Source organism: Rhinoderma darwinii, chromosome 3 (genome assembly GCF_050947455.1).
Source record: "Rhinoderma darwinii isolate aRhiDar2 chromosome 3, aRhiDar2.hap1, whole genome shotgun sequence".
NCBI lineage: Eukaryota > Metazoa > Chordata > Amphibia > Anura > Rhinodermatidae > Rhinoderma > Rhinoderma darwinii.
In genome coordinates this window covers 388,711,569-388,726,910 of record NC_134689.1, presented here as the reverse complement: position 1 = coordinate 388,726,910, position 15,342 = coordinate 388,711,569, and the positions used below count along the sequence as shown (strand labels likewise).

The 15,342-nt window shown below is 39.6% G+C and overlaps 6 non-coding genes across 6 annotated transcripts; all 6 read right to left on the bottom strand.

Moving 5' to 3' along the window:
• Positions 1 to 91: 91 nt before the first annotated feature.
• Positions 92 to 164, bottom strand: TRNAR-ACG (transfer RNA arginine (anticodon ACG)). The gene has a single exon. It is a non-coding gene; the product is annotated as a tRNA-Arg (tRNA).
• A 1,017-nt stretch (positions 165 to 1,181) lies between these two features.
• On the bottom strand, positions 1,182 to 1,254 carry TRNAP-AGG (transfer RNA proline (anticodon AGG)). Its single transcript has one exon. It is a non-coding gene; the product is annotated as a tRNA-Pro (tRNA).
• A 1,556-nt stretch (positions 1,255 to 2,810) lies between these two features.
• TRNAP-AGG (transfer RNA proline (anticodon AGG)) lies at positions 2,811 to 2,883 on the bottom strand. The gene has a single exon. It is a non-coding gene; the product is annotated as a tRNA-Pro (tRNA).
• A 4,590-nt stretch (positions 2,884 to 7,473) lies between these two features.
• On the bottom strand, positions 7,474 to 7,546 carry TRNAH-AUG (transfer RNA histidin (anticodon AUG)). The gene has a single exon. It is a non-coding gene; the product is annotated as a tRNA-His (tRNA).
• A 2,682-nt stretch (positions 7,547 to 10,228) lies between these two features.
• On the bottom strand, positions 10,229 to 10,301 carry TRNAH-AUG (transfer RNA histidin (anticodon AUG)). The gene has a single exon. It is a non-coding gene; the product is annotated as a tRNA-His (tRNA).
• Positions 10,302 to 11,318: 1,017 nt separating this feature from the next.
• Positions 11,319 to 11,391, bottom strand: TRNAH-AUG (transfer RNA histidin (anticodon AUG)). Its single transcript has one exon. It is a non-coding gene; the product is annotated as a tRNA-His (tRNA).
• Between the last annotated feature and the right edge of the window lie 3,951 nt (positions 11,392 to 15,342).

The window sequence follows — 15,342 nt, the reverse complement described above, 5'->3', positions numbered from 1 at the left end:
CAAAGGGTTACTTCCGTGACCTGGATTCCGAACGGCGTTGCTGCGGCCACAACGCAGAGTACTAACCACTATACGATAAAGGCAACATGTACGAGCCAGGTAGGAGTCGAACCTACAATCTTCTGATTCGTAGTCAGACGCGTTGTCCATTGCGCCACTGGCCCAGATGCAACGAGTATTGTTGCTTATGCATCACATTTCTGGATCACCTCAAAACTTACACAAGGATCCGATTGCCATAAGTTCCTTTCATGTATTGCAAAGCAAGTCGGAACCAGATAGAGGGGAAATATTTTCATGGAATCTGGAAATCATGTGAGGCAAATCAAATGGAAACCAGCTAATAACGAAATATTTTCATGTGATTGAGAACTCTTGTGAAGTTTTTACTTTTTTCCACAACACATTTTCGGAACAGGCTAAATCACATATTTCCAGATTTTTGCCATCTAGAACAAAGAGAACAAGCCATAGATAAAATGTGTTGTGTATTTCCTGAAAATCCATGAATATTCTTAAACCTTGGGTAAATATCATTAAAAATAAGTAAGCAAAGGGTTACTTCCGTGACCTGGATTCGGACCGGGGTTGCTGCGGCCACAACGCAGAGTACTAACCACTATACGATAAAGGCAACATGTACGAGCCAGATAGGAGTCGAAACTACAATCTTCTGATTCGTAGTCAGACGCGATGTCCATTGTGCCACTGGCCCAGATGCAACGAGTATTGTTGCTTATGCATCACATTTCTGGATCACCTCAAAACTTACACAAGGATCCGATTGCCATAAGTTCCTTTCATGTATTGCAAAGCAAGTCGGAACCAGATAGAGAGGAAATATTTTCATGGAATCCGGAAATCATGTGAGGCAAATCAAATGGAAACCAGCTAATAACGAAATATTTTCATGTGATTGAGAACTCTTGTGAAGTTTTTACTTTTTTCCACAACGCATTTTCGGAACAGGCTAAATCACATATTTCCAGATTTTTGCCATCTAGAACAAAGAGAACAAGCCGTAGATAAAATGTGTTGTGTATTTCCTGAAAATCCATGAATATTCTTAAACCTTGGGTAAATATCATTAAAAATAAGTAAGCAAAGGGTTACTGCCGTGACCTGGATTGCTGTGGCCACAACACTGAGTACTAACCACTATACGATCACGGCAACATGTACGAGCCAGGTAGGAATCGAACCTACAATCTTCTGATTCCTAGTCAGACACGTTGTCCATTGCACCACTGGCCCAGATGCAACGAGTATTGTTGCTTATGCATCACATTTCTGGATCACCTCAAAACTTACACAAGGATCCGATTGCCATAAGTTCCTTTCATGTATTGCAAAGCAAGTCGGAACCAGATAGAGAGGAAATATTTTCATGGAATCCGGAAATCATGTGAGGCAAATCAAATGGAAACCAGCTAATAACGAAATATTTTCATGTGATTGAGAACTCTTGTGAAGTTTTTACTTTTTTCCACAACGCATTTTCGGAACAGGCTAAATCACATATTTCCAGATTTTTGCCATCTAGAACAAAGAGAACAAGCCGTAGATAAAATGTGTTGTGTATTTCCTGAAAATCCATGAATATTCTTAAACCTTGGGTAAATATCATTAAAAATAAGTAAGCAAAGGGTTACTGCCGTGACCTGGATTGCTGTGGCCACAACACTGAGTACTAACCACTATACGATCACGGCAACATGTACGAGCCAGGTAGGAGTCGAACCTACAATCTTCTGATTTGTAGTCTGACAAGTTGTCCATTGCGCCACTGGCCCAGATGCAACGAGTATTGTTGTTTATGCATCACATTTCTGGATCACCTCAAAACTTACACAAGGATCCGATTGCCATAAGTTCCTTTCATGTATTGCAAAGCAAGTCGGAACCAGATAGAGGGGAAATATTTTCATGGAATCTGGAAATCATGTGAGGCAAATCAAATGGAAACCAGCTAATAACGAAATATTTTCATGTGATTGAGAACTCTTGTGAAGTTTTTACTTTTTTCCACAACACATTTTCGGAACAGGCTAAATCACATATTTCCAGATTTTTGCCATCTAGAACAAAGAGAACAAGCCATAGATAAAATGTGTTGTGTATTTCCTGAAAATCCATGAATATTCTTAAACCTTGGGTAAATATCATTAAAAATAAGTAAGCAAAGGGTTACTTCCGTGACCTGGATTCCGAACGGCGTTGCTGCGGCCACAACGCAGAGTACTAACCACTATACGATAAAGGCAACATGTACGAGCCAGATAGGAGTCGAAACTACAATCTTCTGATTCGTAGTCAGAAGCGTTGTCCATTGCGCCACTGGCCCAGATGCAACGAGTATTGTTGCTTATGCATCACATTTCTGGATCACCTCAAAACTTACACAAGGATCCGATTGCCATAAGTTCCTTTCATGTATTGCAAAGCAAGTCGGAACCAGATAGAGAGGAAATATTTTCATGGAATCCGGAAATCATGTGAGGCAAATCAAATGGAAACCAGCTAATAACGAAATATTTTCATGTGATTGAGAACTCTTGTGAAGTTTTTACTTTTTTCCACAACGCATTTTCGGAACAGGCTAAATCACATATTTCCAGATTTTTGCCATCTAGAACAAAGAGAACAAGCCGTAGATAAAATGTGTTGTGTATTTCCTGAAAATCCATGAATATTCTTAAACCTTGGGTAAATATCATTAAAAATAAGTAAGCAAAGGGTTACTGCCGTGACCTGGATTGCTGTGGCCACAACACTGAGTACTAACCACTATACGATCACGGCAACATGTACGAGCCAGGTAGGAATCGAACCTACAATCTTCTGATTCCTAGTCAGACACGTTGTCCATTGCACCACTGGCCCAGATGCAACGAGTATTGTTGCTTATGCATCACATTTCTGGATCACCTCAAAACTTACACAAGGATCCGATTGCCATAAGTTCCTTTCATGTATTGCAAAGCAAGTCGGAACCAGATAGAGAGGAAATATTTTCATGGAATCCGGAAATCATGTGAGGCAAATCAAATGGAAACCAGCTAATAACGAAATATTTTCATGTGATTGAGAACTCTTGTGAAGTTTTTACTTTTTTCCACAACGCATTTTCGGAACAGGCTAAATCACATATTTCCAGATTTTTGCCATCTAGAACAAAGAGAACAAGCCGTAGATAAAATGTGTTGTGTATTTCCTGAAAATCCATGAATATTCTTAAACCTTGGGTAAATATCATTAAAAATAAGTAAGCAAAGGGTTACTTCCGTGACCTGGATTCCGAACGGCGTTGCTGCGGCCACAACGCAGAGTACTAACCACTATACGATAAAGGCAACATGTACGAGCCAGGTAGGAGTCGAACCTACAATCTTCTGATTTGTAGTCTGACAAGTTGTCCATTGCGCCACTGGCCCAGATGCAACGAGTATTGTTGTTTATGCATCACATTTCTGGATCACCTCATAACTTACACAAGGATCCGATTGCCATAAGTTCCTTTCATGTATTGCAAAGCAAGTCGGAACCAGATAGAGGGGAAATATTTTCATGGAATCTGGAAATCATGTGAGGCAAATCAAATGGAAACCAGCTAATAACGAAATATTTTCATGTGATTGAGAACTCTTGTGAAGTTTTTACTTTTTTCCACAACACATTTTCGGAACAGGCTAAATCACATATTTCCAGATTTTTGCCATCTAGAACAAAGAGAACAAGCCATAGATAAAATGTGTTGTGTATTTCCTGAAAATCCATGAATATTCTTAAACCTTGGGTAAATATCATTAAAAATAAGTAAGCAAAGGGTTACTTCCGTGACTTGGATTCCGAACAGCGTTGCTGCGGCCACAACGCAGAGTACTAACCACTATACGATAAAGGCAACATGTACGAGCCAGGTAGGAATCGAACCTACAATCTTCTGATCCCTAGTCAGACGCGTTGTCCATTGCACCACTAGCCCAAATGCAACGAGTATTGTTGCTTATGCATCACATTTCTGGATCACCTCAAAACTTACACAAGGATCCGATTGCCATAAGTTCCTTTCATGTATTGCAAAGCAAGTCGGAACCAGATAGAGGGGAAATATTTTCATGGAATCTGGAAATCATGTGAGGCAAATCAAATGGAAACCAGCTAATAACGAAATATTTTCATGTGATTGAGAACTCTTGTGAAGTTTTTACTTTTTTCCACAACACATTTTCGGAACAGGCTAAATCACATATTTCCAGATTTTTGCCATCTAGAACAAAGAGAACAAGCCGTAGATAAAATGTGTTGTGTATTTCCTGAAAATCCATGAATATTCTTAAACCTTGGGTAAATATCATTAAAAATAAGTAAGCAAACGGTTACTGCCGTGACCCGGATTCGGACCGGGGTTGCTGCGGCCAAAACGCAGAGTACTAACCACTATACGATAAAGGCAACATGTACGAGCCAGGTAGGAGTCGAACCTACAATCTTCTGATTCGTAGTCAGACACGTTGTCCATTGCGCCACTGGCCCAGATGCAATGAGTATTGTTGCTTATGCATCACATTTCTGGATCACCTCAAAACTTACACAAGGATCCGATTGCCATAAGTTCCTTTCATGTATTGCAAAGCAAGTCGGAACCAGATAGAGAGGAAATATTTTCTTGGAATCCGGAAATCATGTGAGGCAAATCAAATGGAAACCAGCTAATAACGAAATATTTTCATGTGATTGAGAACTCTTGTGAAGTTTTTACTTTTTTCCACAACACATTTTCGGAACAGGCTAAATCACATATTTCCAGATTTTTGCCATCTAGAACAAAGAGAACAAGCCGTAGATAAAATGTGTTGTGTATTTCCTGAAAATCCATGAATATTCTTAAACCTTGGGTAAATATCATTAAAAATAAGTAAGCAAAGGGTTACTTCCGTGACCTGGTTTCGGACCGGGGTTGCTGCGGCCACAACGCAGAGTACTAACCACTATACGATAAAGGCAACATGTACGAGCAAGGTAGGAGTCGAACCTACAATCTTCTGATTCGTAGTCAGACGCGTTGTCCATTGCGCCACTGGCCCAGATGCAACGAGTGTTGTTGCTTATGCATCACATTTCTGGATCACCTCAAAACTTACACAAGGATCCGATTGCCATAAGTTCCTTTCATGTATTGCAAAGCAAGTCGGAACCAGATAGAGGGGAAATATTTTCATGGAATCCGGAAATCATGTGAGGCAAATCAAATGGAAACCAGCTAATAACGAAATATTTTCATGTGATTGAGAACTCTTGTGAAGTTTTTACTTTTTTCCACAACACATTTTCGGAACAGGCTAAATCACATATTTCCAGATTTTTGCATCACATTTCTGGATCACCTCAAAACTTACACAAGGATCCGATTGCCATAAGTTCCTTTCATGTATTGCAAAGCAAGTCGGAACCAGATAGAGGGGAAATATTTTCATGGAATCCGGAAATCATGTGAGGCAAATCAAATGGAAACCAGCTAATAACGAAATATTTTCATGTGATTGAGAACTCTTGTGAAGTTTTTACTTTTTTCCACAACACATTTTCGGAACAGGCTAAATCACATATTTCCAGATTTTTGCCATCTAGAACAAAGAGAACAAGCCGTAGATAAAATGTGTTGTGTATTTCCTGAAAATCCATGAATATTCTTAAACCTTGGGTAAATATCATTAAAAATAAATAAGCAAAGGGTTACTGCCGTGACCCGGATTCAGACCAGGGTTGCTGCAGCCACAACGCAGAGTACTAACCACTATACGATAAAGGCAACATGTACGAGCCAGGTAAGAGTCGAACCTACAATCTTCTGATTTGTAGTCAGACACGTTGTCCATTGCACCACTGGCCCAGATGCAATGAGTATTGTTGCTTATGCATCACATTTCTGGATCACCTCAAAACTTACACAAGGATCCGATTGCCATAAGTTCCTTTCATGTATTGCAAAGCAAGTCGGAACCAGATAGAGAGGAAATATTTTCTTGGAATCCGGAAATCATGTGAGGCAAATCAAATGGAAACCAGCTAATAACGAAATATTTTCATGTGATTGAGAACTCTTGTGAAGTTTTTACTTTTTTCCACAACGCATTTTCGGAACAGGCTAAATCACATATTTCCCGATTTTTGCCATCTAGAACAAAGAGAACAAGCCGTAGATAAAATGTGTTGTGTATTTCCTGAAAATCCATGAATATTCTTAAACCTTGGGTAAATATCATTAAAAATAAGTAAGCAAAGGGTTACTTCCGTGACCTGGATTCCGAACGGCGTTGCTGCGGCCACAACGCAGAGTACTAACCACTATACGATAAAGGCAACATGTACGAGCCAGGTAGGAGTCGAACCTACAATCTTCTGATTTGTAGTCTGACAAGTTGTCCATTGCGCCACTGGCCCAGATGCAACGAGTATTGTTGCTTATGCATCACATTTCTGGATCACCTCAAAACTTACACAAGGATCCGATTGCCATAAGTTCCTTTCATGTATTGCAAAGCAAGTCGGAACCAGATAGAGGGGAAATATTTTCATGGAATCTGGAAATCATGTGAGGCAAATCAAATGGAAACCAGCTAATAACGAAATATTTTCATGTGATTGAGAACTCTTGTGAAGTTTTTACTTTTTTCCACAACACATTTTCGGAACAGGCTAAATCACATATTTCCAGATTTTTGCCATCTAGAACAAAGAGAACAAGCCATAGATAAAATGTGTTGTGTATTTCCTGAAAATCCATGAATATTCTTAAACCTTGGGTAAATATCATTAAAAATAAGTAAGCAAAGGGTTACTTCCGTGACCTGGTTTCGGACCGGGATTGCTGCGGCCACAACGCAGAGTACTAACCACTATACGATAATGGCAACATGTACGAGCAAGGTAGGAGTCGAACCTACAATCTTCTGATTCATAGTCAGACGCGTTGTCCATTGCGCCACTGTCCCAGATGCAACGAGTATTGTTGCTTATGCATCACATTTCTGGATCACCTCAAAACTTACACAAGGATCCGATTGCCATAAGTTCCTTTCATGTATTGCAAAGCAAGTCGGAACCAGATAGAGAGGAAATATTTTCTTGGAATCCGGAAATCATGTGAGGCAAATCAAATGGAAACCAGCTAATAACGAAATATTTTCATGTGATTGAGAACTCTTGTGAAGTTTTTACTTTTTTCCACAACGCATTTTCGGAACAGGCTAAATCACATATTTCCAGATTTTTGCCATCTAGAACAAAGAGAACAAGCCGTAGATAAAATGTGTTGTGTATTTCCTGAAAATCCATGAATATTCTTAAACCTTGGGTAAATATCATTAAAAATAAGTAAGCAAAGGGTTACTTCCGTGACCTGGATTCCGAACGGCGTTGCTGCGGCCACAACGCAGAGTACTAACCACTATACGATAAAGGCAACATGTACGAGCCAGGTAGGAGTCGAACCTACAATCTTCTGATTCATAGTCAGACGCGTTGTCCATTGCGCCACTGTCCCAGATGCAATGAGTATTGTTGCTTATGCATCACATTTCTGGATCACCTCAAAACTTACACAAGGATCTGATTGCCATAAGTTCCTTTCATGTATTGCAAAGCAAGTCGGAACCAGATAGAGGGGAAATATTTTCATGGAATCTGGAAATCATGTGAGGCAAATCAAATGGAAACCAGCTAATAACGAAATATTTTCATGTGATTGAGAACTCTTGTGAAGTTTTTACTTTTTTCCACAACACATTTTCGGAACAGGCTAAATCACATATTTCCAGATTTTTGCCATCTAGAACAAAGAGAACAAGCCATAGATAAAATGTGTTGTGTATTTCCTGAAAATCCATGAATATTCTTAAACCTTGGGTAAATATCATTAAAAATAAGTAAGCAAAGGGTTACTTCCGTGACCTGGTTTCGGACCGGGATTGCTGCGGCCACAACGCAGAGTACTAACCACTATACGATAAAGGCAACATGTACGAGCAAGGTAGGAGTCGAACCTACAATCTTCTGATTCATAGTCAGACGCGTTGTCCATTGCGCCACTGTCCCAGATGCAACGAGTATTGTTGCTTATGCATCACATTTCTGGATCACCTCAAAACTTACACAAGGATCTGATTGCCATAAGTTCCTTTCATGTATTGCAAATCAAGTCGGAACCAGATAGAGGGGAAATATTTTCATGGAATCCGGAAATCATGTGAGGCAAATCAAATGGAAACCAGCTAATAACGAAATATTTTCATGTGATTGAGAAATCTTGTGAAGTTTTTACTTTTTTCCACAACACATTTTCGGAACAGGCTAAATCACATATTTCCAGATTTTTGCCATCTAGAACAAAGAGAACAAGCCGTAGATAAAATGTGTTGTGTATTTCCTGAAAATCCATGAATATTCTTAAACCTTGGGTAAATATCATTAAAAATAAGTAAGCAAAGGGTTACTTCCGTGACCTGGATTCCGAACGGCGTTGCTGCGGCCACAACGCAGAGTACTATCCACTATACGATAAAGGCAACATGTACGAGCCAGGTAGGAGTCGAACCTCCAATCTTCTGATTCGTAGTCTGACAAGTTGTCCATTGCGCCACTGGCCCAGATGCAACGAGTATTGTTGCTTATGCATCACATTTCTGGATCACCTCAAAACTTACACAAGGATCCGATTGCCATAAGTTCCTTTCATGTATTGCAAAGCAAGTCGGAACCAGATAGAGGGGAAATATTTTCATTGAATCTGGAAATCATGTGAGGCAAATCAAATGGAAACCAGCTAATAACGAAATATTTTCATGTGATTGAGAACTCTTGTGAAGTTTTTACTTTTTTCCACAACACATTTTCGGAACAGGCTAAATCACATATTTCCAGATTTTTGCCATCTAGAACAAAGAGAACAAGCAATAGATAAAATGTGTTGTGTATTTCCTGAAAATCCATGAATATTCTTAAACCTTGGGTAAATATCATTAAAAATAAGTAAGCAAAGGGTTACTTCCGTGACCTGGATTCCGAACGGCGTTGCTGCGGCCACAACGCAGAGTACTAACCACTATACGATAAAGGCAACATGTACGAGCCAGGTAGGAGTCGAACCTACAATCTTCTGATTTGTAGTCTGACAAGTTGTCCATTGCGCCACTGGCCCAGATGCAACGAGTATTGTTGCTTATGCATCACATTTCTGGATCACCTCAAAACTTACACAAGGATCCGATTGCCATAAGTTCCTTTCATGTATTGCAAAGCAAGTCGGAACCAGATAGAGGGGAAATATTTTCATGGAATCTGGAAATCATGTGAGGCAAATCAAATGGAAACCAGCTAATAACGAAATATTTTCATGTGATTGAGAACTCTTGTGAAGTTTTTACTTTTTTCCACAACACATTTTCGGAACAGGCTAAATCACATATTTCCAGATTTTTGCCATCTAGAACAAAGAGAACAAGCCATAGATAAAATGTGTTGTGTATTTCCTGAAAATCCATGAATATTCTTAAACCTTGGGTAAATATCATTAAAAATAAGTAAGCAAAGGGTTACTTCCGTGACCTGGTTTCGGACCGGGATTGCTGCGGCCACAACGCAGAGTACTAACCACTATACGATAAAGGCAACATGTACGAGCAAGGTAGGAGTCGAACCTACAATCTTCTGATTCATAGTCAGACGCGTTGTCCATTGCGCCACTGTCCCAGATGCAACGAGTATTGTTGCTTATGCATCACATTTCTGGATCACCTCAAAACTTACACAAGGATCTGATTGCCATAAGTTCCTTTCATGTATTGCAAAGCAAGTCGGAACCAGATAGAGGGGAAATATTTTCATGGAATCCGGAAATCATGTGAGGCAAATCAAATGGAAACCAGCTAATAACGAAATATTTTCATGTGATTGAGAAATCTTGTGAAGTTTTTACTTTTTTCCACAACACATTTTCGGAACAGGCTAAATCACATATTTCCAGATTTTTGCCATCTAGAACAAAGAGAACAAGCCGTAGATAAAATGTGTTGTGTATTTCCTGAAAATCCATGAATATTCTTAAACCTTGGGTAAATATCATTAAAAATAAGTAAGCAAAGGGTTACTTCCGTGAACTGGATTCCGAACGGCGTTGCTGCGGCCACAACGCAGAGTACTAACCACTATACGATAAAGGCAACATGTACGAGCCAGGTAGGAGTCGAACCTACAATCTTCTGATTCATAGTCAGACGCGTTGTCCATTGCGCCACTGTCCCAGATGCAACGAGTATTGTTGCTTATGCATCACATTTCTGGATCACCTCAAAACTTACACAAGGATCTGATTGCCATAAGTTCCTTTCATGTATTGCAAAGCAAGTCGGAACCAGATAGAGGGGAAATATTTTCATGGAATCCGGAAATCATGTGAGGCAAATCAAATGGAAACCAGCTAATAACGAAATATTTTCATGTGATTGAGAAATCTTGTGAAGTTTTTACTTTTTTCCACAACACATTTTCGGAACAGGCTAAATCACATATTTCCAGATTTTTGCCATCTAGAACAAAGAGAACAAGCCGTAGATAAAATGTGTTGTGTATTTCCTGAAAATCCATGAATATTCTTAAACCTTGGGTAAATATCATTAAAAATAAGTAAGCAAAGGGTTACTTCCGTGAACTGGATTCCGAACGGCGTTGCTGCGGCCACAACGCAGAGTACTAACCACTATACGATAAAGGCAACATGTACGAGCCAGGTAGGAGTCGAACCTCCAATCTTCTGATTCGTAGTCTGACAAGTTGTCCATTGCGCCACTGGCCCAGATGCAACGAGTATTGTTGCTTATGCATCACATTTCTGGATCACCTCAAAACTTACACAAGGATCCGATTGCCATAAGTTCCTTTCATGTATTGCAAAGCAAGTCGGAACCAGATAGAGGGGAAATATTTTCATGGAATCTGGAAATCATGTGAGGCAAATCAAATGGAAACCAGCTAATAACGAAATATTTTCATGTGATTGAGAACTCTTGTGAAGTTTTTACTTTTTTCCACAACACATTTTCGGAACAGGCTAAATCACATATTTCCAGATTTTTGCCATCTAGAATAAAGAGAACAAGCCGTAGATAAAATGTGTTGTGTATTTCCTGAAAATCCATGAATATTCTTAAACCTTGGGTAAATATCATTAAAAATAAGTAAGCAAAGGGTTACTGCCGTGACCCGGATTCGGACCGGGGTTGCTGCGGCCACAACACACTATACGATCACAGCAACATGTACGAGCCAGGTAGGAGTCGAACCTACAATCTTCTGATTCATAGTCAGACGCGTTGTCCATTGCGCCACTGTCCCAGATGCAATGAGTATTGTTGCTTATGCATCACATTTCTGGATCACCTCAAAACTTACACAAGGATCTGATTGCCATAAGTTCCTTTCATGTATTGCAAAGCAAGTCGGAACCAGATAGAGGGGAAATATTTTCATGGAATCTGGAAATCATGTGAGGCAAATCAAATGGAAACCAGCTAATAACGAAATATTTTCATGTGATTGAGAACTCTTGTGAAGTTTTTACTTTTTTCCACAACACATTTTCGGAACAGGCTAAATCACATATTTCCAGATTTTTGCCATCTAGAACAAAGAGAACAAGCCATAGATAAAATGTGTTGTGTATTTCCTGAAAATCCATGAATATTCTTAAACCTTGGGTAAATATCATTAAAAATAAGTAAGCAAAGGGTTACTTCCGTGACCTGGTTTCGGACCGGGATTGCTGCGGCCACAACGCAGAGTACTAACCACTATACGATAAAGGCAACATGTACGAGCAAGGTAGGAGTCGAACCTACAATCTTCTGATTCATAGTCAGACGCGTTGTCCATTGCGCCACTGTCCCAGATGCAACGAGTATTGTTGCTTATGCATCACATTTCTGGATCACCTCAAAACTTACACAAGGATCTGATTGCCATAAGTTCCTTTCATGTATTGCAAATCAAGTCGGAACCAGATAGAGGGGAAATATTTTCATGGAATCCGGAAATCATGTGAGGCAAATCAAATGGAAACCAGCTAATAACGAAATATTTTCATGTGATTGAGAAATCTTGTGAAGTTTTTACTTTTTTCCACAACACATTTTCGGAACAGGCTAAATCACATATTTCCAGATTTTTGCCATCTAGAACAAAGAGAACAAGCCGTAGATAAAATGTGTTGTGTATTTCCTGAAAATCCATGAATATTCTTAAACCTTGGGTAAATATCATTAAAAATAAGTAAGCAAAGGGTTACTTCCGTGACCTGGATTCCGAACGGCGTTGCTGCGGCCACAACGCAGAGTACTATCCACTATACGATAAAGGCAACATGTACGAGCCAGGTAGGAGTCGAACCTCCAATCTTCTGATTCGTAGTCTGACAAGTTGTCCATTGCGCCACTGGCCCAGATGCAACGAGTATTGTTGCTTATGCATCACATTTCTGGATCACCTCAAAACTTACACAAGGATCCGATTGCCATAAGTTCCTTTCATGTATTGCAAAGCAAGTCGGAACCAGATAGAGGGGAAATATTTTCATTGAATCTGGAAATCATGTGAGGCAAATCAAATGGAAACCAGCTAATAACGAAATATTTTCATGTGATTGAGAACTCTTGTGAAGTTTTTACTTTTTTCCACAACACATTTTCGGAACAGGCTAAATCACATATTTCCAGATTTTTGCCATCTAGAACAAAGAGAACAAGCAATAGATAAAATGTGTTGTGTATTTCCTGAAAATCCATGAATATTCTTAAACCTTGGGTAAATATCATTAAAAATAAGTAAGCAAAGGGTTACTTCCGTGACCTGGATTCCGAACGGCGTTGCTGCGGCCACAACGCAGAGTACTAACCACTATACGATAAAGGCAACATGTACGAGCCAGGTAGGAGTCGAACCTACAATCTTCTGATTTGTAGTCTGACAAGTTGTCCATTGCGCCACTGGCCCAGATGCAACGAGTATTGTTGCTTATGCATCACATTTCTGGATCACCTCAAAACTTACACAAGGATCCGATTGCCATAAGTTCCTTTCATGTATTGCAAAGCAAGTCGGAACCAGATAGAGGGGAAATATTTTCATTGAATCTGGAAATCATGTGAGGCAAATCAAATGGAAACCAGCTAATAACGAAATATTTTCATGTGATTGAGAACTCTTGTGAAGTTTTTACTTTTTTCCACAACACATTTTCGGAACAGGCTAAATCACATATTTCCAGATTTTTGCCATCTAGAACAAAGAGAACAAGCAATAGATAAAATGTGTTGTGTATTTCCTGAAAATCCATGAATATTCTTAAACCTTGGGTAAATATCATTAAAAATAAGTAAGCAAAGGGTTACTTCCGTGACCTGGATTCCGAACGGCGTTGCTGCGGCCACAACGCAGAGTACTAACCACTATACGATAAAGGCAACATGTACGAGCCAGGTAGGAGTCGAACCTACAATCTTCTGATTTGTAGTCTGACAAGTTGTCCATTGCGCCACTGGCCCAGATGCAACGAGTATTGTTGCTTATGCATCACATTTCTGGATCACCTCAAAACTTACACAAGGATCCGATTGCCATAAGTTCCTTTCATGTATTGCAAAGCAAGTCGGAACCAGATAGAGGGGAAATATTTTCATGGAATCTGGAAATCATGTGAGGCAAATCAAATGGAAACCAGCTAATAACGAAATATTTTCATGTGATTGAGAACTCTTGTGAAGTTTTTACTTTTTTCCACAACACATTTTCGGAACAGGCTAAATCACATATTTCCAGATTTTTGCCATCTAGAACAAAGAGAACAAGCAATAGATAAAATGTGTTGTGTATTTCCTGAAAATCCATGAATATTCTTAAACCTTGGGTAAATATCATTAAAAATAAGTAAGCAAAGGGTTACTTCCGTGACCTGGATTCCGAACGGCGTTGCTGCGGCCACAACGCAGAGTACTAACCACTATACGATAAAGGCAACATGTACGAGCCAGGTAGGAGTCGAACCTACAATCTTCTGATTTGTAGTCTGACAAGTTGTCCATTGCGCCACTGGCCCAGATGCAACGAGTATTGTTGCTTATGCATCACATTTCTGGATCACCTCAAAACTTACACAAGGATCCGATTGCCATAAGTTCCTTTCATGTATTGCAAAGCAAGTCGGAACCAGATAGAGGGGAAATATTTTCATTGAATCTGGAAATCATGTGAGGCAAATCAAATGGAAACCAGCTAATAACGAAATATTTTCATGTGATTGAGAACTCTTGTGAAGTTTTTACTTTTTTCCACAACACATTTTCGGAACAGGCTAAATCACATATTTCCAGATTTTTGCCATCTAGAACAAAGAGAACAAGCCGTAGATAAAATGTGTTGTGTATTTCCTGAAAATCCATGAATATTCTTAAACCTTGGGTAAATATCATTAAAAATAAGTAAGCAAACAGTTACTGCTGTGACCCGGATTCGGACCGGGGTTGCTGCGGCCACAACGCAGAGTACTAACCACTATACGTTAAAGGCAACATGTACGAGCATGGTAGGAGTCGAACCTACAATCTTCTGATTCGTAGTCAGACGCGTTGTCCATTGCGCCACTGGCCCAGATGCAACGAGTATTGTTGCTTATGCATCACATTTCTGGATCACCTCAAAACTTACACAAGGATCCGATTGCCATAAGTTCCTTTCATGTATTGCAAAGCAAGTCGGAACCAGATAGAGAGGAAATATTTTCTTGGAATCCGGAAATCATGTGAGGCAAATCAAATGGAAACCAGCTAATAACGAAATATTTTCATGTGATTGAGAATTCTTGTGAAGTTTTTACTTTTTTCCACAACGCATTTTCGGAACAGGCTAAATCACATATTTCCAGATTTTTGCCATCTAGAACAAAGAGAACAAGCCGTAGATAAAATGTGTTGTGTATTTCCTGAAAATCCATGAATATTCTTAAACCTTGGGTAAATATCATTAAAAATAAGTAAGCAAACGGTTACTGCCGTGACCCGGATTCGGACCGGGGTTGCTGCGGCCACAACGCAGAGTACTAACCACTATACGATCACGGCAACATGTACGAGCCAGGTAGGAGTCAAACCTACAATCTTCTGATTCGTAGTCAGACGCGTTGTCCATTGCGCCACTGGCCCAGATGCAACGAGTATTGTTGCTTATGCATCACATTTCTGGATCACCTCAAAACTTACACAAGGATCCGATTGCCATAAGTTCCTTTCATGTATT